The sequence below is a fragment of the Coenobita brevimanus genome, chromosome 5 (genome assembly GCF_032717465.1).
Source record: "Coenobita brevimanus isolate Jiangsu-jjx chromosome 5, ASM3271746v2, whole genome shotgun sequence".
NCBI classification, from domain to species: domain Eukaryota; kingdom Metazoa; phylum Arthropoda; class Malacostraca; order Decapoda; family Coenobitidae; genus Coenobita; species Coenobita brevimanus.
Window position 1 is genome coordinate 11,256,357 of NC_136958.1, and position 26,949 is coordinate 11,283,305.

The window sequence follows — 26,949 nt, forward strand, 5'->3', positions numbered from 1 at the left end:
TGATTTTCCCCTCTGGTCACCATATTTTTCGTTCTTACGATTAGTCCATATTCATTTGTCTCATCTTTATCGGCTTTTCTTCTTTCTTTCTCTTTCTAATCTTGTTTTCTTTTATTCGTTCAATGTCTTCCTTTCTCATTTTTCTTTGCTATGCTGTTCTTAAAATTCCCGAAGATGAAGTCAATAGCCTTAGAACAACTGAGTCAGAAACAGTTTTCTGTCCGTCCGTCTATTGTGCTATATACAGGCCGCAGTTATGAACCGATTATGACGACTGATGTGCCAAATAAATCCTCTCAGGCTGATAATGTGCCCTCGTCTTAGTGGTGACATGCTCAGGTCAACCCCAGGGCCACATTGACACCAAAATAATGAAGGCCATAGGAGAAATTTCTTTTTGTACACGAGTGTATCCATAAATGTGGCACCACTGGAAAATGCGTTCAGAATGAAGTTATCTACGCCTCTATCACGATTTAGTTTTCAAACTGCAAAATAATTATGATAAATACAGAAGCATAAATTAATGAACAGAATTCTATCTCTACCTATCTATCTGGCGGCAGACAAAACGCCTTCAAGTCGCTCTGTCACTCATCATTTGACTGCCCTCCTCCCAACTCACTTCCCCCTCCCTCTTATAGCCTACCTCTCAACTCCATCCCACCACCTCATCCTCGGTCTCCCCCTCCCTCTCCCTCCCTCCACTTCACCTACATACACCCTCTTGGTCAGTCTTTCACTCTTCATTCTGTCCACATGTCCAAACCACCTCAGTGTATTTCTCCTAATTTTCTCAGCCACATCCACAGCCACCCCACAACGTTCTTTCACTTCTTCATTCGTCAACCTGTCCCTCCATGTCACTCCACATGCTCCTCTCGGGTAACTCATTTCCACTGCTCTCACTCTTGACTTGTTCCCCTCTAGCAAGGTCCACGCCTCGCTTTCATACGTCAGGGTAGGGATCACAATACTATCATGCAGTGACTTCTTAACTTCCATACTCACCTCCCAATTTCTCATCACTGCTTTCAATGAACTAAATAAATAACTAAATAAGAATGCATCTGTGTGGCTTCCTCGTTAAGTGATAATGGTAGACAGGATGGCAGGTAGGTAGGGAAGTGGGAAGGGAGGTAGGTGGGTAGGGAGGTAAGTGGGTAGGGAGGTAGGTAGGCAGACAGGTGGGCAAGGAGGTAGGCAGGGAGGTAGGCAGGGAGAAGAGAGGCAGGAAGGTTGACAAGGAGGTAGGTAGGCAGAGAAGTCGGTAGGGAGGGACGTTGGTAGGTAGGAAGGAAGGCAGGGAGAAGAGAGGCGTGAAGGTATGTAGGGAGGTAGGCAAGAAGGTAGGTAGGTAAGGAAGGTTGTTGGTAGGAAGGAAAATAAGTAGGTAAGGAGGCAGGCAGGAATGTACGTGAAGTACGAACGTAAGTAGGTAGGCTGGTAGGATGGTAGATAGACTGGGAGGTAGTCTGGTAGGTAGGGATATCCGACGAAAAGTGAAAGTCCTTTATATACAAAAGAATGAACTTGCACCTTAATACCCCATGGTGAAAGACCACATAGTGTAACAGAGTGGCTACAGGACCTAAGATCAGCGTACAACATAGAAGTCACTGCACAAGCGAGGATCATCCGAGGCTCTGACTTCGGGCTCCTGAAGTGGCAGCTCGCAGCTATCAACTTTATTATTACAGAGTGAGTCATAATATTAACCCACTGATATCTGGAGTGTTATTTATATTATATTCTTGCTGACTCCTGACGATATTATAAAGCTTGAAATAGAAGTTTTAAATTAGAGGTATTATATATAACCTCAGTAACGCCCTTATGTACGAAAGATCTTTCCTAAGCTGAATATAATCTTACAGATGCAAGAATGAACTAAAGGACGTCTTCATCATTCAAAGAGTTAACACACAGAGGACGAAAGTGTAGGCAACCTCCTACTTTCTACAGGCTTTTGTGAGACCCATAATAAGAGCAAAGCATATTTAGATAACTGCCTCGCTGCTGAATGCCATCTGCAACCTGGCATGCACACTGACCAACTTTAATGGCCATAACTATTCCATAAAGGACCGTCAGGAATTCGGGGCTTGCAGATACATACACCCTTTGCTGTAATATCGCCACTGTGTCTTCCTATTAACATTATTGCCGAACCACCTATAAAGGACCTCGGAGTCTGTGTGTTCTGTGCATCTGTGTAACCGTAACCGTACAACACACACACACACACACACACACACACACACACACACACACACACACACACACACACACTCTCTCTCTCTCTCTCTCTCTCTGACCACCCCAGACACGAGAGTAGACTAATATATGTTGCAGCCAGATTGATAATGTTGCAAGTGATTGATGTTGATGGTGGCTGGCAGGAGAGAGAGAGAGAGAGAGAGAGAGTCTAGGAAGGGGTGAGTTGGCCATGATTTGTAGCCAGATATGGTCTTTACTAACCCCATTACTACTTGGGCTCATCCCTAAACTGAATAAGATCGTGTGGTACTAACAAAAACAGTACAAGCGCGTTTGTTGACCACGTACCTGCGTCTCACCAGCATATGGTTTGTGACGGGTGTGGAAAAAGGTTGGGTGGATGGAGAGGAGCGGATGGGATGGGTGATGTTGGTGTTGGGATATGACGATCTGTGGAGACTGGCATTGTTAGGTGGCTGTTTTGGGCGTAGCGATCGTTTGTTGAAGGTGAGGGAGGAAAATATGGTTGGTATGGATGGCAAGAATGGATGGGTGGGTGAGACTGGCTAAGATGGGGTTGGATGGTAGGGTGGGGTGAAATGAATACACCCAAGGAAGATGGGCGCTGTATGAAGCACGGTCTCTGTGACAGATTTTTTTTTTTTTTTCTAAATTTAGTACTATGAAGGGATCGAAAGAGGGTGAATAGGTGAAGTGGGTTGAGTAGGACGGGCGGAGGTAGAGATGAGTAGTTATGCGGGGAGAGGGTAAGATGCCCTGTGAAGAGGGGCAATGTAGGTTAACCGACTTGGGCGTATTGGTGTTATAGTTGAAAACTTTCTCCTAGAACAAAAGAACAAGAAGAGGAAAATTGCATGCACGCATCGTTCTCAAATATCCGGCAAGGCATAACACAGATTTAAAAAACACTTTCCTAAGGCTGAAGGAGTTAAAGATTCTCCAGGAGGCAAGGTTAATCAGGTGTGTAATTGGAGAGAGCCGAGCTGACTACTGGGGCGAAATGAACCGGGAGACGAGCTGGCATGGAAGGATCAGCTCCAAGATTTACAAACAAGCTTAAGATCAGTAGCCTCTCGTTAGTAATATCTGATTTTGCAGGAAAGGCAAGAGGCAAACGAAGTCTATGTCCTCTACTTTCGTTGTCCTTCCTCGAAAAAAACAACCTTAGATATGGGTGGCCTATTTATCGTCAGTCTGTTTGTGATTCCTGGCATAGGTTAAGTACAGGAGTCAGTGCAATGACCTGGCCGGGATAGAGGTGGGCTCCCGACTCTACCCATCTCACGGTCGTATAATGTCGAGTTTTTTTTATTAATTATTATTATTATTATTATTTTTTGCCTGAGAATGAATCACAAAAGCTTGAGTGTATTAGAAATACAGCGCACTTCTCTTATCTAATGAGAATACGTAACCTTTTCGGCTCATTTAATGGCGAACTGTATTAAGACCGGAGGGTCGATTTAACTGGTAACCAAAAGATTCATTGGTACTTCACAACTAAAGCTCATCGAATTTCATGCAACCAGGACTTAGTTTTCAACTTTTGTGAGTGGTCCATTCCATCGTAAAAAAAAAAAAAAAAACTTCCATTAACCCCCTCAAGTTCGAGGAAGCTCATGTTTCCGATTCCTATTAACACCTACTGTTTTCATTCAACTGAGAGTCAGTGCAGTGTTCATATATATATATATATATATATATATATATATATATATATATATATATATATATATATATATCCAGTCCTACATTGCCCCATAAGGAGCGTAGGAGCTCGGGGCTAGGCAGTTGGTCCTGACATTTAAGATGAAAAAAAAAAAAAAAAAATATATATATATATATATATATATATATATATATATATATATATATATATATATATATATATATATATATATATAAAGAAGCAATACTTTCTCCATGTGGGAAGCGAAGTCCAATAAGGAAGATGAATACCAGAGCTGGAATGAACATCTTGTTTAGTTATCGGAACATTTCGGCTTTAGCCATCATCAGCCTAAAAAAAAAAAAAAAAATGATATCTTAGATTTACTCTATGGTAAATCTAAGATTTCCTTTTTTTTTTTTTTTTAGGTTGATGATGGCTAGAGTAAAGCCGAAATGTTCCGATAAATAAACAAGGTGTTCATTCCAGCGCTGGTATTCATCTTCCTTTTATTTTTATATATATATATATATATATATATATATATATATACCTTTCTCTTATAATCCATATTTTCTTCATTATGCTTTGACATCCAGGCTGTAGTGCCATTGTTGGCCATCTGGCCATGGAGAGAACCATTTCTCAAAGCACAGTTGAAGAAACAGAAACATTGTACGACGACATATCCTAAATTAAGGAAGAAGAAAAGACCAGATATACGAGTACTATACTCATGGGAGACTTCAATGCAAATGCTGGTAAATTGAAAAGTGGAAATGCATGTATGGGAAAATTCGGAGTACGAGAGAGGACTGACAGGAGAAATGGAGGTAAATTTTGCTGAAATATATAACACATGAATAATGAACACGTTCTTCCACAAGAAAACAAGGAGAAAATGGACAGGAAAAGCTGAATGGAGAAACAAAGAATGAAATCGACTTCAGTACAGAAGATACGAACAACACAATCACTAATGTCACTGTTATCAACAGAGTAAATACATAAATCTGCCACGGAATGGTGGGTTGCACAGTCAGATTCAAAATCAAAAGTGAAAGAAAGAAGCTCATTACAAACAAAAGATATCCCCAGTAAAAATAATAAGTAAAAACAAAATTGACTTTCAGTTAAAAATAAAGTACAGATTTCAGGCTCTAAGTTATGCTGAGTGGGACACTGATGAGTTGAATGATGGACCAACAAAAGTATTAAGGGAATCAGCGGAAGTACAGTAATAGGAAAAGCTAATACAACCAATTCCAGCAGTTATTAAAAAAAACGAGCTTCGAGCTCATGGTGAGAAGAAGGGAGATGAGAGTAAAAGCAAGGAAAGATGAAACAGTAATAGAAGAATTAAATAATATTATCAACAAGGGACAAAGAAAAGAAACGCCAAAGAGAAACATCCATTAGAACAAAGAAACCATCAAAAAAGGAAAAAGTCTGAAAGAGGTGCAAACAAAATGGCACAATTTATATTACTAAAGACAAAAATGGCGAAGTCTTTAAAGTGCAGAAGAAGGTGGTGAAGAGAGTTGAAGAATTTTACGAAGAACTGTATTATCAAAGACAATTGTGCAAATAGCTAAGTTTTCAGTTGACACAAGTGAAATACCAGAGGTAACACCAGATGAAGTAAATGTTTCTCCTAAAGTATGAAAAGGGGAAAGGCCCTAGGAGAAGAAGGAATAGTTGCACATTTACCATCACAAGCAGTAGCAGAAGTTTAAAACAGGCTCACCCACTTGTTTACCAAATGTATAAAGAAGAAAATTTCCCAGACATGGTGTAAAACAATAGTTGTTTTGCTTTACAAGAAAGGTGGCTCAAAAGCTCTTAGTAACTATCTACCTATTAGTTTATTATCAGTTATTTACAAACTCATCTTTTAAATCATTATGGACAGAATACCAGCAAATATTTAAGAAAACCAACCTAGTGATCAGGCAGGATTCCAAAGCAGGTGTTCGACTACTGATCATCTACACACAGTGAATCAGATGAGAAAATGACATTATATAGTAACCCACTGTGCTTAGATTTTGTCCATTACGAGATGGGTTTCGACTCAGTGGAGCACACAGCAATTGTAAATTCACTGCGAGAACAAGGAGTAATTGAGAACACTGTAAAACTGCTCGAAAACATATCTAAATAGGGAAATGCTATAGTTAAGTTACATAAAGACGTGCATCAAGGAGATACAGTTTGACCAAAATTATTTGCAGCTTGCCTTGAATGCATTTTCAGATAGCTAGATTGAGAGAACAAAGGAATAATCATAGATGGAGAAAACTTAAATCATTTAAGAATTTAAGAGGCATTGCAAGAAATGTTAACTGACCTAAACAGTAAGTCTCAAAGTAGGACTAAAGTTTAATTGGAATAAAACTAAAGTTCTGTTGAATCCAGTTGCACCAAAAAGCATCATCAAAATAAATGAGGAAATTCTTGAAAAAGTTGAGGGATACAATTACTTGAGACAAATACTAAAACTAACGAAAGACCATGAAAACGAAATAAAATGATGCATTAGAACTGAATGGAAAGCTCTCGGTAAACACAGAAATGACGCATTACAACTGAATGGAAAGCTTTCGGTAAACACAGAAATGTCATGGCAAGTAGCTTGCCAATATGTAAGAAAGGAAAAGAATATAGCGAATGTATAATCCCAGCTATAAGGTATGGTTGTGAGTCGGAAGACTGGCCAAATCAATGGAAAACAAACTAATCCGTTCCGAATGAGTATTGGAAAGATCAGGGTCAATGTTGGGAATATCTCTGAGAGACAGGATGCGATCAGCTTGGCTAAGAGAGCAAACTAAAGTCAAAGACATTACAGTATAGAAGTTACAGAAAAACAGAAATGGAGGTAAGCAGGTCATGCAGCAAGAATAAGGGATAACTTTGAGCAAAAGGCTGACTGACTGGACTCCAAGAGTTTGCAAGCATAGCAGAAAAAAAACAGACAGGAGGTGGAGAGATGAGATAGAGAAGTCTGCAGGAAAATGTAGCAGAGATTGGCAAGGTCAAGGAATCCGTGAAGAAGGCTGGGGGAAGCCTTTGTTTAGCAGTGAATTTGCAATGGCTTTTTATGATGATGACGATTATGATATATTACTATACTGATGTTACTACTGTTTTCCAGAATATCACAGAAAATTTATACTTTAGAGTATACAACACATCTGAAATCCTTTGAAATTCAAAAATATGCAAATACTCCGATAAAAGATTACAGATATATTTATTACGAGGCATACTTTATTAATGTAAATATCACGTACTGTAGGCTGTATGTTGCTCATTCAAAATGATCATTGTGTAACTTACTAAATGTCCAGGTTTCTAATTCTCATGTGCATTATTAAATTGCACAAACTGAACAAAGCCTGCACTGAGAGGAGACTATTAAACAATAGTTGAACAAAGCCTGCACTGAAAGGAGAATACTGAACAGTAATATGTAAATGTTACAATTAACCCGCGGCGTCCCGTTGACGTTCTTTAACGTCCACACGTTTTGTCACTGCCAATCCCGTCGACGTACATAAACACGAATCAATTGCAAGGTCCCTAATTTGCACAATTTTCAATTTTCGTGAGTGTCTGGTTAGTACTTGGATGGGTGACCGCCTGGGAACACCAGATGCTGTTGGCATCCCTACGTGTCAAGTGGGGTTGGTGGAGGATTAGTGCCCCTCCCTGTAAAACAATTAACTCTAAGCCCTTGGCCACCCCGTTTGGGATACATGGCGTCTGGCAATGAATGAATGAATGAATGAAAATTTTTTGGTACGTATACACGTGACACCTTCCTCTACAAGATGCCAGGCAGGGACAATGCCTTACCCAGCATGACCTCCTCCCCCCTCCCTGCACGTCATTGTCTCAGCAATTCACCTGTTATCAGTGACCTGGCCAGTAAAGCCATGTCATGCCACGGTACGAAATTCAGGGCCAGAGTGATTCCCCAATCAATGACAATGTGGAGGACAAACTTTACATAGCATTAGAGGAAGAAACAGTCAGAAATGATGATCAGGTAATGTGGCAAAAAAAGGTCAGGTATGGTGATGAGTTAGTGAAACAATGCTTATAATGCCTATATTACTGCTTGAAAACCAATATACTCTCGTACTACATATAAATTCGTACCAAGTAAATAAATAAATACCGTTTATGAGTGGTGTGAAATAGGTATCCTCCCATAGAACTCGTTTTCTTTGGTGCCAGCCTGTTAGAAAACCCAGTAAGGTAAGGAGGTACTCCTACCTGTATCGAGTATTTTAAACCTCAGGTGAGCTATTTCTCTATAAATTTTCGATGTTTCTCACCAAAAGCGGAGGTTTGAGCCAAAAAAAAAAAAAAATTCAAAAATGGTAGGGATTGGGGGGAGTCAGTGGTAGAAAAGTGGTCGGGATGGGGCGGGTTAACCAGTTTACATTGTACAGAAAATGAAATATATTTATTTACCAACTTCTTAAGCGTTCAAATGGCTTCATGCTTCTATTATTGTGATTGACCGAAAACCTGTTTACAAAGTCATCCATGCTAATATTTTCGGTTCTTGCTTGTTCAGTTAGTAGTATACCGAGAGCACTAAGTCACTGACTGAGTGGGGATCATTAGCGATTTGTGTGGGGTGAACGTCCCCCCTCACGCCCAGTCCCCCCCTCCCAGTAGCCATGCTACTGCCAGGCTGACTTATTTATACAAATATTCCTCTGGTTAGTACTTGGATGGGTGACCGCCTGGGAACACCAGATGCTGTTGGCATCCCTACGTGTCAAGTGGGGTTGGTGGAGGATTAGTGCCCCTCCCTGTAAAACAATTAACTCTAAGCCCTTGGCCACCCCATTTGGGATACATGGCGTCTGGCAATGGATGGATGGATGGAATTCTTGGTAATTTTTTTGGTTCGACAGATATTATTTTCGTAATGAATATTCCCACATTTCTTCAACGTTATATACCTGTAGTAATTTAATCCAATTAGTTTTTTCAACGTCTTATCTCATACAGTCGAGGTTAGCTTTTTTGAAGTTAGGAACTTAGATGCCATTTATATTGTTTACATTCGTTTCAAGTCTGATGATATTATGATCTCTGTTACTACAATTCTCACCTAAATCATATGAGTTGCTGTATTCACTGCTATAGTAAAAAATACATCATTTCCAGTTCCAACAATCTGCTCCTTTTCTGTCTGGACAAGAAAAATTTCATTAACTGTTTCGGCTCTTGAAGTCCCCTAAAATAACTTTGTCCTCATCGTCTATGACTAATTTTTATCTTAGGCAGTAATATGTTGTTTTCTTTTTCTAGCTTTTAAATTCCGTGAAAAGTTTCATGTACAAGGAATCATACACTTCAACACCAGTTTTACTAGCCTGCATTGCATATATTTGATTTTTTGACATATATTAGAATTCACTGACCATTTTTATGCAGCCGCAACTTTTCAGAGGACTTATAAATCATTTAGCGGTTCGTGTCTAATAAGGAGTTTGGCACGAGGGTTTGGCCATGATTCAGTATTCGTAATTATGTCTGGATTTTGGGTAGTTGTATAAATAATTAAAACACATCTTGGTTTGAAATAATAATTCTAACATTATTCATACACATAATACTCGTATTGCAGCTGGATCTAGTAGGAATGTGAGATATACTAAAACTTGCCTTGCATTAAAGTTTATATAATCAGTAAAGATGGCAACCTTAGTATGGACCGCTCCCTAGAAATCTACTGAATATCTCTATGAACCTAAGGTGCAAGTTCCGTTCTACCTGACTCGTCTAGTGAAGTACCTTCACACTTACCCGTCTCTATTGGCCTCAAGAGTGTGAATATTATCAATTATGTCATTAACTAAGCCTCTGTCCATCTCTCTAACACTGTATAAAGCATGCTAAATGCAGTCATCTAGAACCTTTCCTAATCTAGCTTTCCCGACTCCGTTGAGATGAAGGCCGCCTCTACCAAACTCATTTCAAGACTAAGTTGTTCCAGACATCAATAAAACAACACACCCTCCTCCCCACATAGGCTTTCTAGCCTATTGCTGATTCCAGTCGCTATACTGAGGGTGACAGAATCAGCGTCAAACCTAAGGAGTAAACCATTGATAACTGACTTCCTATGGCTTTCCTTGAACTTCCTAATATGGTTCCTATACTTCCTAAATATGGCCTTTGACCTGCTTGAAGCTACAGTATTAGCTCATATCACAGTAACAAAGACCGAAATCATCAGATCTCTTGGTCACGTCTTGTATCTTACAGCCAGGATATAAAAACACTTTCTCTTGCAATCTTTAGCATATATCTCCTTTTCCTAATGTCAAATCAACTAGTCCCCGACAAGTATGAGGCTTAGACTCATTCTGTGCTTATCTGCAAGAACTTGGACCCTAGTTACAGTAGTTACACCCCTGTCAGTGTTACCTGGCTAACTGACTGAAGTTGTCACAATCATCTAATCTGGTTTCTACCGTAACCATCCTGTTTTCTTAGTTATTTACCTAGCCTAAGTCCTCAGATTCCATCTCCGCTACATACTCTACCGTGGGACTGGCCTGTCCAGCCTCGCGTTCCCACTCCTTTAATTTATCGTTTAGCACGTGAATAGCATCGTTGCTTTCCTTAATTTATAAACGGGGCTTTGTCTCTAACATACAGAAAAGACACCGGCACATTTTTCCTTTGCCAGAAATTCCCGTACATATTCCCGTGTTCGTACAACTGCATCAAAAGATGAAGCTCATGCTGACAATTTTTTTTTTTTTCTACATTCATTACAACACGATTCAGACGGCCAAACAATCAATAAAGGGCACTACCTGTGAGTTCTCCGTTACTTACGGACTGCAATGCGTCACAAGAGGCAAAAGTCATGGGAGAGGAAGGACTGGCAACTCCACCACAGCAAAGTTCCTGCTCAATCATCCAATCTCATCCAAGATTTTTTTTGGCCAAACACAGGATCACACAGGTCTAGCAGGCTCCCTACCATCCTGACATGGCTCCCTGAGACTTTTGGCTATTTCCTAAGCTGAAGACCCCGCTGAAAGTTTCGAAATTTGATGACACAAAAGGGATGAGACAAATGCGACAAAGATCTTGTTGGTGATCCCAAAAACTGACTTTACAAAATGTTTCCAGCAATGGAAGGACCACTGGGCTTGATGTGTTGAGTCCCAAAGTGACATACTTTGAAGAGGATTAAAGTCTGAACTCAGTAAGCTAAAGGTCGTATACTTATCGATCAGACCTTGCATATATATATATATATATATATATATATATATATATATATATATATATATATATATATATATATCAGCCGTTTGAGTGTCCACTGCAGGACCGGCCTATCCCGACCGAAGCGGGGACGATACAGCCAATGTATCTCTACTAAGTGGCTTAGGCTGTCTAGTAGAGATAGTATGTAGAGTGAGATGTGCTTGTAAGTGTAATTATAGTGTTGGAGTGGCTTTGGATGTGTGTGTAGTCTGCACAAGCCGATTGGGTGCAAGCATACCTTATAGTATGCGACACTGGTCCAACCACAGCACCCCTTGTGTCCGCCAATGCAGTAAATGGCGTGAAGAACGCTCCCAAAGTTTAATACCCTGGCTGGGCGCGAACCCTCGTTCTTCAGTGTACGAAAACGCACACTTTACCACTTTACCACAGAGGCTACATACATATATATATATATATATATATATATATATATATATATATATATATATATATATATATATATATGGGGGTTGGCATATGCATGCGTGTGCAGGAGAGAGAGAGAGAGAGAGAGAGAGAGAGAGAGAGAGAGAGAGAGAGAGAGAGACAGAGACAGACAGACAGACAACAGACAGACAGACAGAGATAGAGGACCAGGAAAAAACTGAGGCAAGAAGTAAGGAAGAAGAGGAGCGATAGTAAGTTTTTATTACTCTTATTATTGTTCTCTTATCTTCTCGAGTTCCCTTTCCTCTCTCTCTCTCTCTCTCTCTCTCTCTCTCTCTCTCTCTCTCTCTCTCTCTCTCTCTCTCTCTCTCTCGTTCTTGTTGTCGTTATTCTTGTTCTACTTCTACTTCTTCTTCTTCTTCTATTCCTCCTCCTTCTTCTATTCCTCCTCCTTCTTCTGCTATTTGTCCTCCTTCTTCTTCTTCTATTCCTCCTCTTTCTTCCCCTATTCCTCCTCCTTCTTCTTCTGCTATTCGTCCTCCTTTTTCTTCTCCTATTCCTCCCCCCTCTTCCCCTATTCTTCCTGCTTCTTCTCCTTTTCCTATTCCACTCATGTGTCTTCCGTTTTCTTCCACTTTCTTCCTCTTCCTTTTTCCTTCTTATCACGCCTGATCACTCTGAACGTCCCTGCCTGTCCTCCTCCTCACCATTCTTTAATTCAATTGCCTGCCACCCCCTCTCCCCACATCTCTCTGTCTCACCATTTTTATTCTATTTCTCGTTCCACGGTCTCTCTCTCTCTCTCTCTCTCTCTCTCCTATCTTATTAGACTAATGTATTTGCTCAGTTTCTTTCTTCTTTCTTCTTTCATACAAATCGTTTTCAGTTTGGTGCCCCTTGCTCTATTTCTTTACCAGTTCTTTTCAGACTTGGTACAATTGGTCTTTGTGCAAATATCCTCTGACACATTTACATTTTTTTTGTTTTGGCCAAGTAAAGAGATTTATGGGGCCAGATTTGGGGATTCCGTGTTCTTATATAATCATTTCTCATTATGGCAACTTCCACAAATATATTTCAGCGTACGGTAGGTGTGTGGAGACCATCTTGTATGCTTATGGAACTGCTGGCTATCTTTAATTCTCTTTCAACTCTTTTCAGTTATTTCATCTTGCCCTCTCTCTAAGGGTCGGTGTTTTTGTACTGTCTGTTCTCTTTACTTCCCCAGTTTCTTACGCCTCTCTTTTCCATCCGACCATGCGTCCCTTCTTGTTGTACTCCATATCCCTGCATCCCCTCTGTCTCTGTCTCTGTCTCTGTCTGTCTGTCTGTCTGTCTCTTTCTCTGTCTCCGTCTCCGTTTGTCTGTCTGTCTGTCTGTCTGTCTGTCGCTCTCTCTCTCTCTCTCTTTTTCTCTGCCTGTCTGTCTGTCTCCGTCTGTCTATCTGTCTGTCTGTCTGTCTGTCTGTCTGTCTGTCTGTCTCTCTCTCTCTCTCTCTCTCTCTCTCTCTCTCTCTCTCTCTCTCTCTCTCTCTCTAATTTCTTAAATACTTTCTTCTCTCCCTTCCTGCTTTTGTCCTATTTTTTTTCCTCTGCTTTCTTTTCCTCCCAGTCGTTTACTCCTTATCATTCCTTCTTACACCTTCCTTTTCCACTTCCACCTTTTCACCTTTTATTACAGATCTCTGTTTCATTTACAAACTCAGGTATTTGTCTCCAGCCAACCCCAGACGATTTTTGACGATTTTTTTTTTTTCATGGAGTCATACGAGCGTGAGAGTTAATGTCATTTTTAACACACCCATGATCAGAAAAAAAAAAAAAAAAATCTAGTTTCCAGTCCACCTAACATCAGATGATTTTATTAAGTTCAGTGAGCCACATGAGCCTGGCAGAGGTAGAACTGTCACCATCAATACTAATTCCTATTATTACCGCCCGCCTTTTAGGTTGGCGGAGAGATAATGTTTTTGCCTGCCTCTATGGGTGTGTGTGTAATTCACCGGGTCGGTCAGGATCACCTGATGGTCGTGATCGTCAGCTTTTACCCTCCCGGAAGGGAGCCGAGAGCTCATATAGTCCGATCTAAGGGCAAGGCTGTGACCTTCACACACGCACACACCCGTCCCCTTGCTCTAGGAGGACAGTAACCACCCACTTCGTCAGTGAAACTTTTCGCAACCTGAGCGAGGCGCGAACTCCCGTCTACCAGGTGGCAGGCGAGAACGTTACCACTGCACCAGCGAGCGGTGTGTGCGGTGTGTGTGTGTGTGTGTGTGTGTGTGTGTGTGATTCCATTTATCTCATGAACGGCTTGAGCTATCAACATGAAACCTTCAGGACGAGTTCGAAAATGGGCACTCGGGATCAGGGTCAAGGTCACCAAAATGGCTGCCAAAGCTCAACTGGTTTTTATCGGCCGCCTTTAGTACCATTATGTCTCATGAACGGCTGGAGCTCTCAGCATGAAACCTTCAGGGTATCAAGATATGGCCTAAATCTTGCACTTGGCCAACAGCATATTCTGGCGGGCAATTAGCATTCGGCTCCCGAATACTTTTCTTTCATTCCTACAAAATTCTGTCGGGTTATTCAGTCCTACAAAGTGTTTACTCATGTTCGTGTACGACTAATCCTCAGATTGTTTGGAGAGTAGCGAGAGCATTCTGTTTTCCTGTCCCTTTCTTATAACATAGGAACCATACCGTCTCTGTGTGGTTTCTAAATCAATACGGCATCTCTTCTTACTCCTCCTTTCCTTCATTTTCTCTCTTCTTACCCATCCTCCTCCTCCTTTTCTTCTTCCTTCTCTTCCCTCCCCACTCATACTCTTCCTTCTCTTCCTGCCTCGTCACCTATCCTCCTCCCTCTCCTCCACTTCCTTCTTTCTCCCTCCTCTTCCTCTTCTCTCAGTCTGTATTTTATTACTGTATTTTTCGACAACTTCCTCTCTTCCTCCTTCCCCCACTCCTCTTCCTCTCCATCTTTCTTCTCCTCTTTTCCTCCTCCCACTTTTCCCTTTTCACTCCCCCCTCCTCTCACTTCCTCTCTTTCCCAGCTCCATCTTCTGTCTCGTCCCCCACTCTGTGTCCTCTTTTCTCTCCGTTCTCTTTCATCCTTACATTCACTCGTCCTTCTCTCCCATCTTTTCTACCCTCCTCTCCTTCCTCTTGCTCAGGTATTCTTCCTCACCTACTTCCTCTTCGTCCTCGTCATTCCTCCATCTTGCCTTACCATCTCTTCCTTCTTTTTCCCTTTCATTCTTCTTTTTCCCTCTCTTCCCCCCCCCCAGTTTCTTCCTTTTTCGTTCTCTTCCTTTAGCTATCAAGGAGTACAAAGGAAAGCAAACAGCAACAGACCTGATGGTCCTTTCAAGGCCGTTTGCTACAGGGGAGACTATGACTATGAGATCTAATTCTACATTCTGAAGGATAAGGATAGTAAAGCATGAAGGCTTCCCCGGGCTCTAAACCCTCCAGTGAAAACTGGCAGGAGAAAGTGAGAAAAACTGTCATGCAGCATGGAAAAACTGACATGGAAACTTTATAGGAAAGACTGAAAGGAAATGTGACATTCTATAATACTTTATCTATAAGCTACCAGTTTGAATAACCTGAAAGAGAGAGTAGTAAAGTAAAATGAATAATTAAATAACGCATGGCATTATGTACGGGTACGATGAGTTAACGGGGCGTCTGTAGACACGGCGTGGAAATTGCACAGTGCACAGTGTGGATGTTTAGGTTGGTACGGTAGCCTTGCCTGGCGTTTTTAAGGTAGGCAGCAGTTAATCAGGCCGCATCTCCTTTCACTCCACTGAGATAAGGAACTTTCCCATGCGGGACAAGTACACAAGTTACCTCCTGAAGCAGTGACCCCAGGTATATTTAAAAAAAAAAAAAAAAAATCCAAATGGTGGTCACTTAACTAACAGGGATCCTCAGTGATCCACAGGCCATCACAGGTCGAAAGCAAGAGTAGTGACCGTTAACTCAGGGCTATTTGTGTATATCCTAGTCGGTACTTATGTTATATTTGCATTTAATAAATTGATCCAGGCTCTGATTTTTTTTTTTTTTTTAATACACAAGTGTTTTATTCAAGAGTAAACATATTAAGTTGGGGGTTAGACACAGATACTTATCCAAGCGACCTTTAAAGGTTAGTACTGTATTACAATTGACTACACTGGAGGGGAATTTGTTCCATATATTTACAACTTTGTTAAAGAAGAAATGCTTAGCTTCATGCGACTGGAATCATTTGCCAATTATTTTACGCCCATTGCCTTTATTATAATCAGTGATTGACAGCCATGTTATCATGTCCTTTGAATATTTTGACTACTGTGCTTGAATTAAATCTCCTCATAACCTCCGTTTAGCTAGGGTAAAGAGATTCAGGGCTTCTAAACGTTCCTCGTATAGTTTATTCCTCAGTCTAGGTATCATCTTTGCCATCGTTTGCTGTACTCTTTCAAGTTTCTCCATATCCTTTTTATGATATGGTGACCAAAATTGAACTCAATACTCCAAGTGCGGGCATACTATGGAATTATACAAAATGAGGACGATATTACTGGATATATATTCAAATGTCTACTTATGAATCCAGTCAATTTATTGGCTTCTTTCACAGCTTCTGTACATTGTTTGCTTGGTTTCAAATCGTTTGTTATTATATCTCCTAAGTCTTATTCTTGGTTAACCTCATCAGGTTGGACGTTATTCATGTTATAACTAGCTTTTACATTTTTACTGCCAATGTTTAGCACTTTACATTAATAATACTGAAATCCATTTGCCATGGTTGGGCCCAGTTAAACAGTTGATCAAGATCTCTGAATTGCCTGCCTCTGTAGTGCTGTACCTGCTCTGTTACCTATTTTGGTATCATCAGCAAATTTAGAAATCTTACAACATAATACTTCATCAATATACAGTACATATATATATATATATATATAGATATATATCTATATATATATCTATATATCTATATATATATATAGATAGATAGATAGATAGATAGATAGATAGATAGAGAGAGAGAGAGAGAGATAATATATATATATATATATATATATATATATTTGCAATAGAGCTCATTTTTTATTGGGAGGATTGTGGCAAAGAATCTCACCTCCCTGCCACATAGTTTCTGGTGAGATGTAATTTTTGTGCCACCTTATTCGTTATATTCGGTGAGTCCTATATATCTATAGGGGGTCCCATGGTCCGCCCCGTCTAAGACGGTACCTCGTATATCTACAAGGTCTTCCCCTATCCACCACCCGGGGACGCGCCAGGTAGCAGTGGGATCCTGCAGGGAAAACGTGGCAAAGATTGGCTCAGTCAAGGAATTCGTGGAAAAGGTTGGGGGAGGCCTTTGTTCAGTAGTGGACTAGTTATTGCTGCTGCTGCTGCTGATTTTACATATATATATATATATATATATATATATATAAAGAATAGGGCCTAACACTGAACTCTGCAGCACTCCACTTGTAACGTTTATCCAGTCTGATTCTTTCCCATTTATTACAACTCTCTGCTTTCATCCGGTGAGCCAGTCTTCTACCCACCCGAGAACACTGCCAATGAAATCATGTGCCTTTAGCTTCTGAGGAAGTCTTTTGTATGGAACTTTGTCAAAAGCCTATTGAAAATCGGGGTAGACATCACCAGATTTAGTCTCGTTGTACATGTTCAGTATATCATTGAAAAAGTCCAACAGATCCGTGAGGCTAGAGCGATTATTTCGAAAACCATGTTGCAAATCTTTGATGAGATTGTTTCTAAGTTTTTCACAAACTTGTGTCTAATAATAGTTTCAAACAATTAATCTGCAAACCACCGATGCTGAACTAATTGGGCGGTAGTTTTTTGGTTGTGCTCTGTTGCCCTTTTTGAATATTGGGATTACGTTAGCAAGCTTCCATTCATGTGGCGCCTTAAAAAAAGTAAAAAAGTTCAGATAAAGGCTTTGGTATTTCATTCTGTAGTTTCTTTCACACACGCTAAGTTATTTTGTTCGGTCCTGGTGTTTTAGTCTCTTTCAATTTGTTAATTGAAAGTAGTACGTCGTGATCACTATTTGTAATGTCAGTGATTATGTTGCCCTCATCTATGGGAACTGGGGAAACAGTAGAAATTGTATGTACTGTATTGTTCTCTGTTGTAAATACCGACGCAAAGAAAGAATTTTCGCCATCATAGTTTCATCATCAGTGTGCTCTCCGTTATCTGTGATTAAAGGACCGATTGTTGGAGTTATTACCTTTTTGTTTCTTATGCAACTGAAAAATTCTTTGGGATTTGATTTACTGATACTTGCAATATGTGCCTCAAGGTGTTTCTTACTGCATTTATTTAATTTTTTGGCTTTCTGTCGAAGAGCATCGTATATACTTTTATCACTTTGACTTTTTGTGGTATTATAATCTTTATATGCAAGACTTTTTGCTTCCAGACCCTCTGTCGTAGTCCTCTTTCCTTCCTGCTCCTAAATCCTCCCTCTCCCTATCTTCCTTCCTCCCCCCTTTTCTTCTCCTCCTATCACTACCATAGTCTTCTTTCTCCTCCCTCCCCCTCTTACTCTCGCTCCTTCTTCCACGCCTTTCCCTCTCCTCTTCCTTCTCTCTCATACTATTCTCTTACCTTTTCTGTTTTCTAAATCTCTTCCAGGTCTCACCATTCCTCTTTCTCCTAATCTCTCTTTCCTTCGCCATTATTTGTTCCTCTTCGTCTCTTTTTCCTCCTCCTCTTCCTCCTCCTCTTCCTCCGTCTCCATTTCCTCTCTCGCTTTTCTTCCTCTTCCTCTCTCTCCACACCTCCCTTCTTCTACCCCACCCCTGCTTGCCAATGGAGTAAAACACTAATATTCCCACCACGTGCCGCACAGCCTTATACGTCACTCCTACTCACCCTCATCTGCTGGGAGGAGGGGGAGAAAGAGAGGGAGGAGCAAAGAAGGGGAGAGAAGGATTGGAAGGAGAGGGAGAGAGGAGAGGAGAGAAAAAGAGGGGGGAGGGAGGAGAAAGAATGGAATGGGGGTGTAGAGGAGTGGGTGGGAATGAGTGTGACTAGATAAGAGTAAGTGAATGAGTGAAGAAAGGGAGAGAGACAGGAGGGAAGAGGCGAGGAAGAGCGAAAGAGGGGTAGGGATGAATGTGACGAAGGGACAAGGAGTACGTGGAAGAATCAATGATCGGCAAACTTCCCGATAATTCTATAACCATTACCTCTATTATAATGTGAACGGTCTATTGTGAATAATTTATTCAGTTACCATAATGTATTATCTTTTAATATTTTTGAATATTTGAATCAGATCCCAATTTAGTCTCCTTTAATTCTTCTAAACGGCCCACAAATTGTTCGTTCCTTAATCTGGGTATAATTTATGTAACTTTTCGTTGTACTTCATAATTTCTCCTTATCTTTCTTGTATTGTGGTGACCAAAACTAAACACAATGCCACGTTTGTTCAGCAAGTATCCAACCTCATTTTTTTCTCACCAACCATTTGGAGGATAGGGGTGTGGTTTTGTGTAGCAAAGTGCAAGATGTTCATGCGCATGTGTGATTGCAAGCCGCCACGAGTGACTCAGTGGCTGTTAGTCATCTTTTTGTTCATGGTCGTGCATCTCACGCTCGTCGCGTTCCTGCGCTTGCAAGGATGACCGAAAAAGTCAAACAATGTTACCGTATCAAATTTTGCCAAAAACTGGGTGATATCAATGTGAAGCCATCAGGAAGATCCTAGAGGTTTTTGGGAATGAAGCCATGGGAGTAACGCAAATAAAGTGGTGGTACAATCGCTTCAAAAATGGCTGAATGTCAGTCGGGAGCGATCCTCGGCCTGGGAGGCCACCAACAAGCAGGAGTGTTGAAAATGTGAAGAAAGTCTGCGATTTGCTTATGAGAAATCGTTGGTTTACTGTCAAAGAAATTGCTAATGAAACTGGAATCAGCGATGGATCAGCAAACAATATTTTAATGGATTATTTGGGCATGCGAAGAGTTGCTGCCAAGTTCGTTCCAAAGCTCCTTTCATGTGAACAACAAGCTCTGCAGATAAATGCTGCTGAAGACATGTTGGAGCTGCATGATCCAGACTCCTGGAGATGAGACTTGGGTGTATGGTTACGACCCAGAAATCAAAACAGTCATCCCAGCGAAAGCATGCAGGGTCGCCTCAGCCAAATAATGCGTGACAGGTCCACAGCAAGGTGAAATGCATGTTGACAGAGTTTTTCGACTACCCTGGTGTTGTGCATCACGAATATTCACCAGGTCAACCTGTCAACAAACATTACCACCTCGATGTTGTTCGTCGTCTTTGTAACGCAGCTTGACGAAAGAAATCAGACCTTTGGAAAGTGGAAAGTTGGAAGCTACACCATGACAATGCCCCTGCCCCTTTTTTTTTTTTTTTTTAAAGGATTCAGGAATTTTTGGCCAAGCACAACAACCCACGGGTCTGGCAGGCTCCCTACTCACCAGACATGGCTCCATGCTACTTTTGGTTATTCCCCAAACTCAAATCCAGCTGAAGAGTTCTGATTTGAGAAGAGATCATGACGAATACTCAAAGCACCAGCAGGAGATACCAAAAACCGACGTTGAAAAATGTTTCAGGTAGTGGAAAAGAACATTGGGCTAGGTGTGTCCAGTCAGAAGGGGCCTACTTTGAAGATATTAGTATCCTAGCTCAACAGGTTAGCTACTAATTTTTCTAGAGCCTAAGGTCGGATACTCTCTGAACGGACCTCGTAAGAGCCAAATGCAGATGCACTAAAGAACTGAACTGTAGCCTACAAGGTAAGGATGATATTCTCTTATTCGAAGCTGAGTGCTCTACTAATGAATCCAGCTACTTTGTTAGCCTTATTTTTGCCGTCACTCTTGACCTGGTTTTGAGACATTTGCTCTGTTATTCTCAAATATTTTTCTTGGTTTACATTCATATGTTGAGCATTATTCATAGTCTAGCTAAATATTTCATTTCTATCCCAGTATTTAGGACTTTGCATTTGTCATTATCAAAGTCCATTTGCCATGTCTGAACCCACCTGAACAGTTTATCAAGATCTATCTGAATCATCAGTCTTTATTTAGGGGCACTATTTTGCTTTGTTACCAGTTTTCGTATCATTAGTAACTTTGGATTTTTAACATAAACCTTTGTCAGTATCACTGATATAAATCAGTACAGACATGAAATTGAATCTTGAGGCAGTTCACCAGTAACATTCATCTAGTCCAGTGGTTCCCGACCTGGGAGCCATGGCCCCCAAGGGGGCCATGGGACATTGACTGGGGGGCCATGGGCCTTATTGGTAATATAAGATATTATAAGGTATTTGGTCTGGGTAAAACCTGACAGAAATCAAGTATGAAATATACCTTACTGTGTTAGTTTAGCCTTAAGTATATTGGTGTAATTACCGTTTTCTGCACAATATTCATTCATTCATTCATTGCCAGACGCCATGTATCCCAATCGGGGTGGTCAACGGCTTAGAGTTATCAAATATCAAAAATATATAATTATACGATCTGAGTTATATAGGGGCCATGGAGCTTCTCATAATTTTCTCGGGGGGCCACAGGACCAAAAAGGTTGGGAACCACTGATCTAGTCTGATTCCTTCCTGTCAATAACAACCGTGTGTTTACGTGTACAGTAAGCCTGATTTCGATCCGTCTGAGTACACTGTCCTTGACAATATAAACTTTGGGTCTTTCAAGAAGTCGTTACTAAGAACTTTATGGAATTCCTTTTGGAAACTGTTAAAGTACATCGACTGACTTCGTTTTATCAAACATAGGCCTATTAATAATATCACTGAAAAAGTTAAGGGGGTAGGGAAGACATGTTCGATTATTCAACCCGGCCGCAGTTCACTGCAGAAAGGGTGTATGTGATCATCAGCATTTATTTATTTATTGGATCATCTTCAAACTTTACACACAGGTGAGGTATGATACACCGAGGAAGTGATTCGATTTCGGTAAAAATGCACCAGGATTAAGAGCCTTGAATTTGACTTTGAAAAGTCAAATTCAAGGTCATCCATATTTCGAGGACTGAAATGAGCCAAATGGCGAGAGATAGACACAGTTATATTAATCACCAAAAGGAAGTCATATATGAAGATTCTATTGACACCATCAGATGTGACCTTTGGCGACCTTGAAGGTCTAACTGAAGGTCACGCAGATTTTGTGGCCTGATAACAGCCAAATGGTGAGAGATACATGGTTACTTTTAATCACTAGTTGGAAGTCATAAATGGAGATTCTGTTGGCACCATTACATTTGATCTTGGGTGACTTTGAAAGGTCATAGTCAAGGTCACACATATTTTGACTGCTTAAATCAACCAAACGATGAGAGATAGGCACAGTTACTATTAATCATTAATAGAAAGTTCTACATGGAGGGTTTGTTGGCACCTGAACATGTGACCTTGAATGACCTTAAAAGGACAAACTCAAAGTTGATCAAATTTTAAAATTTTAAATCTCAGAAACTGCCATTTCTTTTGGTGATAGTGCTATTATCAGATCATAAAACTTCATTTAACCAAATTTCCCTTCACCCTGAGTAACTTTGACCCCAATTTAGCCAGCGCGAGCTGGGTGTTGTGACCACGAGTCACTTTGCTCTAGTTCCAATATACATTCTTTGAGTCACTGATGAGAGAATTTGGTTCTATTGCATAACTAATTCACCTCTTACTATAATTTCTAAAATCTTACATGCAATAGATTTTAAGTTAAGTGGACAGTGATCTCTGAAGTGTAATTTATTGCTTCTTAAACTTATCTATGCTAATTTCTGGCCATGTAATACAGTGCTACCTCTTGGTCATGTTGTTGATATTTCAGTTTTCAAGCTCTTGGAGATATTCTATCTTGCCCCTGTGTTTTGGTAAACAAAAGCTAATTGACTGCAAGCAAGAACATCTCTGTTGCTGATCATGTCACTAATCTACCTTCATCTACCTACAGTATATCAATGAAGATTTTTTTTTTTTTTTTCCTTCCTCTGATATTTTATTTGAAAATAAGATGAATGATGAGTAAAGCATGAATTTTCTACTGTAAATACTGTTGCAAAGAAAGCACTGAGAATTTAAGCGATCTTGGTTTTGTCATTTGCATGATTTTCATTCGCTAAAAACTAGTGGGTTTATTTTCGGTGGTAATATCTCCTTACTTCTGATGTAACTAAAAAATTCTTTTGAGTTTGTTTTACACATGCTAACAATACACATTTCAACTTTTAAAACTTTTTAGCATTTTAACGACGAATGTGATTTAGGTATATTTTTATCCTCTTCATTTTTTGTGGCTTCGTAATTTTGATGAGCAAGTTTCTATGCTGAAAGACATTGCTTATTGCCATTGTTTCACCATTTTGGCTTAGAACTTCTTGTGGGTCACCTACTGCACATCAGTACACATACCCTGACAGTTAGGCTACACTTAGGCTTACTGGAAACATTCCCACTTCATTATGGACATTCCTTGTATGGAAAATTGGCCTCCAGTCGTTACTACCTGTAACCGTCTTCAGTTTTGAAAGTTACCTTTTCGTAGTGAGGAACTTTCTCATAACTGGAATTTATACTACTGTCACTGATAAAGGTTAAAATGTGACTGTATGATGCTCACTCGTACTAAGTGCCCCAATACGAGATCCAAGATATTTTCTCCAAGTGTTTGTTGATCTAGAAACTGATGTAATTAACTTTCCAATAAGTTACTATGTAAGTTCATCCTTGTGTATGATAAATATTTACTTCACCTTGCTATGGGTTACTTAAAATCTCTGAAAATTATAGAATTATGGGTGCCACCCTTTCATCCTATAATTCATAATTTGCCCACGCCTGAGCTGGTGGACAGTCGATGAATGCTGACATCATGTTACTCATTTTTAAATTAAATGTATATTGTGTTAATATTATCATTTGGTGGTTTTGAAAATTAGTGCGAGATGAATATTCACTGTAATATATAACACCATACCACCAGCCATTCTCTCATTTCTGTCACTAATAAAATTACTATAGCCAGGCAAATTATGTTTAACTATAAGGTCTCTTTGTTCGGTATTCAGCAATGATTAGATTATGCCAATTTTATCAGTGTCATCAACAAATGCATTGCCAGTTTTATCAGTGTTATCAACAAATGCATCAGCCTCTAATTCAATAAGCTTGTTTCATACATTACATACATTCACGAGAAAGCCTTTAACACGTCCATTTTTCTGACATAGGGAAATTGGGATATCTTTTCTACCTTGATTACTAAATTTACAGTTTACCTTAACTCTCCCACTTTCCCCGAGTACTATAACTGATTATTTAAACTGAAAGACTTGCTGTAGAATATGTTCTGAGCTCTAATCCTGGGAAGTAACCCTGATATCAGCACGTTCTTAGTTTTGGTCCTGTAGTCCCAGATCATCATCTTGAATCGCTCCAATGGTTCCTACAATCAGGTCTTTACTACATTGTTTACCTGCATGGACAAGAAAAGCATTATCAGTCGAACCATTGGTAGATTTATGTAGGGCCTCACACACACAGAAACCCTAATTGTTTGTAGATGCCCTAGTTCAAAACTTTACAAGTTGGTCTCAGATTATATTATCCCCTACCATCCACACCTCATGGGGCTCCTCATCTGAATCTACCAAAATCTGAAATTCGTTATAGGCTGCCATTGGTATGATAGTCCTCTATTTCCCCAGTCTTACTCCATTCCACACTGGCTGGAATTCCTGTGAAGAAGTATCATTAGCAGGAGGAGAGAACGAGACAACAGGATAGAGGGAGGAAGATTGTGAATGGAAGTGTACGAGTATGAGTGAGTGCTAGCACATACTGTAGACCCATCACCAGTTACACTCCATAGGTTTCAATCCTCAGCCACTTATTTTTCCCTAGGTGCCTATTCGTGCAATGACAAATTTTCCTCCACAGATATATTTTCTCTCTTGGACCTATATTCCCCAAGTGGACGTATTTTTCCCCAGTGGACCAATATCCACCCTTCAACCTATCTTAAACTATAGACCTAGTTTACCCATGGACCTCTTGGTGCTCATCAAGATATATGCCATAAAGTCCTATTTTCCAATGAAGTTTTTTCTATGGACTTATTCTTTTCATGGACTAATTCTTTCCATGGACTAATTCTTTCCATGGACTTATTCTTGTCACGAATCAAATTCGCGACATTTTCCTTTTGTGAGAAACCACGAACTATTAGTGGAAAACTCACTGTGTATCGTTCAGTTAACCGTTTCTCTCTCCATTTCGGTGGTATACTTTTCAAAACATTCGTCACTGTTTCAAAAGTGACCGATCTAATGCACGTCATTAAGTGCTCTGCTGAGCGATATTATTGTTTCTTTATTGTTCGCTCCTGCTTGCCTCAACCGTTGGCCATGCCTTCTCTTGGCTGGCCTGTATTTTTGAATGCAGTCTTTTGTCTGTCGCGACGGAGTGAGGTTCTGTGCTCCAGCAGTGAGAGAGTGAGAGGTCAGCTAGCACCCAGACTCCACTAGACTACAGTTCTCCAGGCTCCCACCCTTCTTTGGTGATACGCTACATTCATTGACCAGTATTCCTTTTTGTATTTTCCTAGGTTTAAGAGTTTAGCTAAGTGTGCTGTTTCCTCACATGCTGGCCGCTATGCCGCATGTTGTTTTCCTAGGCGTAAGAATTTAGCTTTTGAGTGAGTGAGTGAGTGCGATCTCTTTATTTGAATTCATTTGAAATGTAACGTTAAATTTATTTCTTTGTAATCAATAAATTTAACAGTTCTTTTTCTTGAGCTTAATGTAATGTAAACTCGTGTTTCATTTCTCCACAATTAAGCTTATTTCCCTTATAGCTCCTAGCTTGCATAAACGTTTTGCCATTCATAACTGGTACTTAGGCCAGTCTTGTTGTATTAAGCTTAAAATCCGTTGTGCCTTCTAGGAGTTACGCATCAGCAAGAACCTGATATTATTAATAGTATTAGTTATTTATTGTCAGAGGTGAAATCACTTTCTCCAGAGGCTAACAGTACTAATAAACAGCGACAGTGAGTAATTAGTCTCTGCTGTGTTCTGTTGAGAAAGTTTACAAATTCTCGTTCTGAGGGAGTTGGCAAAGCGGATTGGTATAAAGTAATCATTGCTTGATTTAGCAAGACAATTCATTGTCCCTGCTTTTCAATATTATTGAACACTATCACTTAATAATTGCTTTTAATTTAAAAACCCCTTGACAATTTTTCCCATGGACTTATTCTTTCAATGGACTTATTCTTTAAATGGACTTATTCTTTCCATGGACTTATTCTTTCCTTGGACTTATTCTTCCCATGGACTTTTTCTTCTCATGGACTAATTCTTTCCATGGACTAATTCTTTCCATGGACTTATTCTTTCCATGTTCTTATTCTTTCCATGGACTCATTCTTTCCATGGACTTATTCTTCCCATGGCCTTATTTTTTCCATGGCCTTATTCTTTCCATGGACTTATTCTTTCCATGGACTTATTCTTCCCATGGACTTATTCTTTCCATGTGTGAATCTTGGTCTTGTAATATGTTAATCTTGAAATTTGGTTTAGTTATTGTGCTAGTCGCAGGAGACGTTAAAGATGGATACAAGGAGTTGATCTTGATTTATTATCTTCAAGGAAAGTCTAAGTTGAGCAGTGTATATATTACACAGAAGCCTATATTTGCTAGTTAAGTTCTCACAGGACCCCTCTTCTTATCTCCTCTCTCCACAACCTTTCGGTTCTATAGGTAGCCCATTTCTGATCTCTAATTCTTGCATTCTTGTTTAGGGGAGCTCGTGTCACGTGGGCTACACTGCCATTGGAAGATTCTAGAACCCTGTATGTCTGTGTGTATGTAGTGCTTCCTGTGCCCACTGGCATACTGTTGATTAAGTCTTGCTGAACTCCTTTCCTTTGGTCAATTCTAGTTGACACACTTCCTATTCCCACACCTTGGCTGATGTTCCTATCAATCTATCTATCTATCTATCTATCATGCTATGAGTTGTATTATTATAATATGGAGTCCTGACGTCGCTCGGTCACGCCAGCTGGTGATCCTCCGACAGCAGGCATTACTGACGTGTGCTAATCTATTAAGACATAACATTAATTATAATATTGCATAGATATAATATTCATGTTAATATTGCAATGATTCGGTAATATTTTAGAAAACATAATTCATTTTAAACAAATTGTATACATAACTGAACAACTGCAATATAGTTAAATTGGTTATAGAAT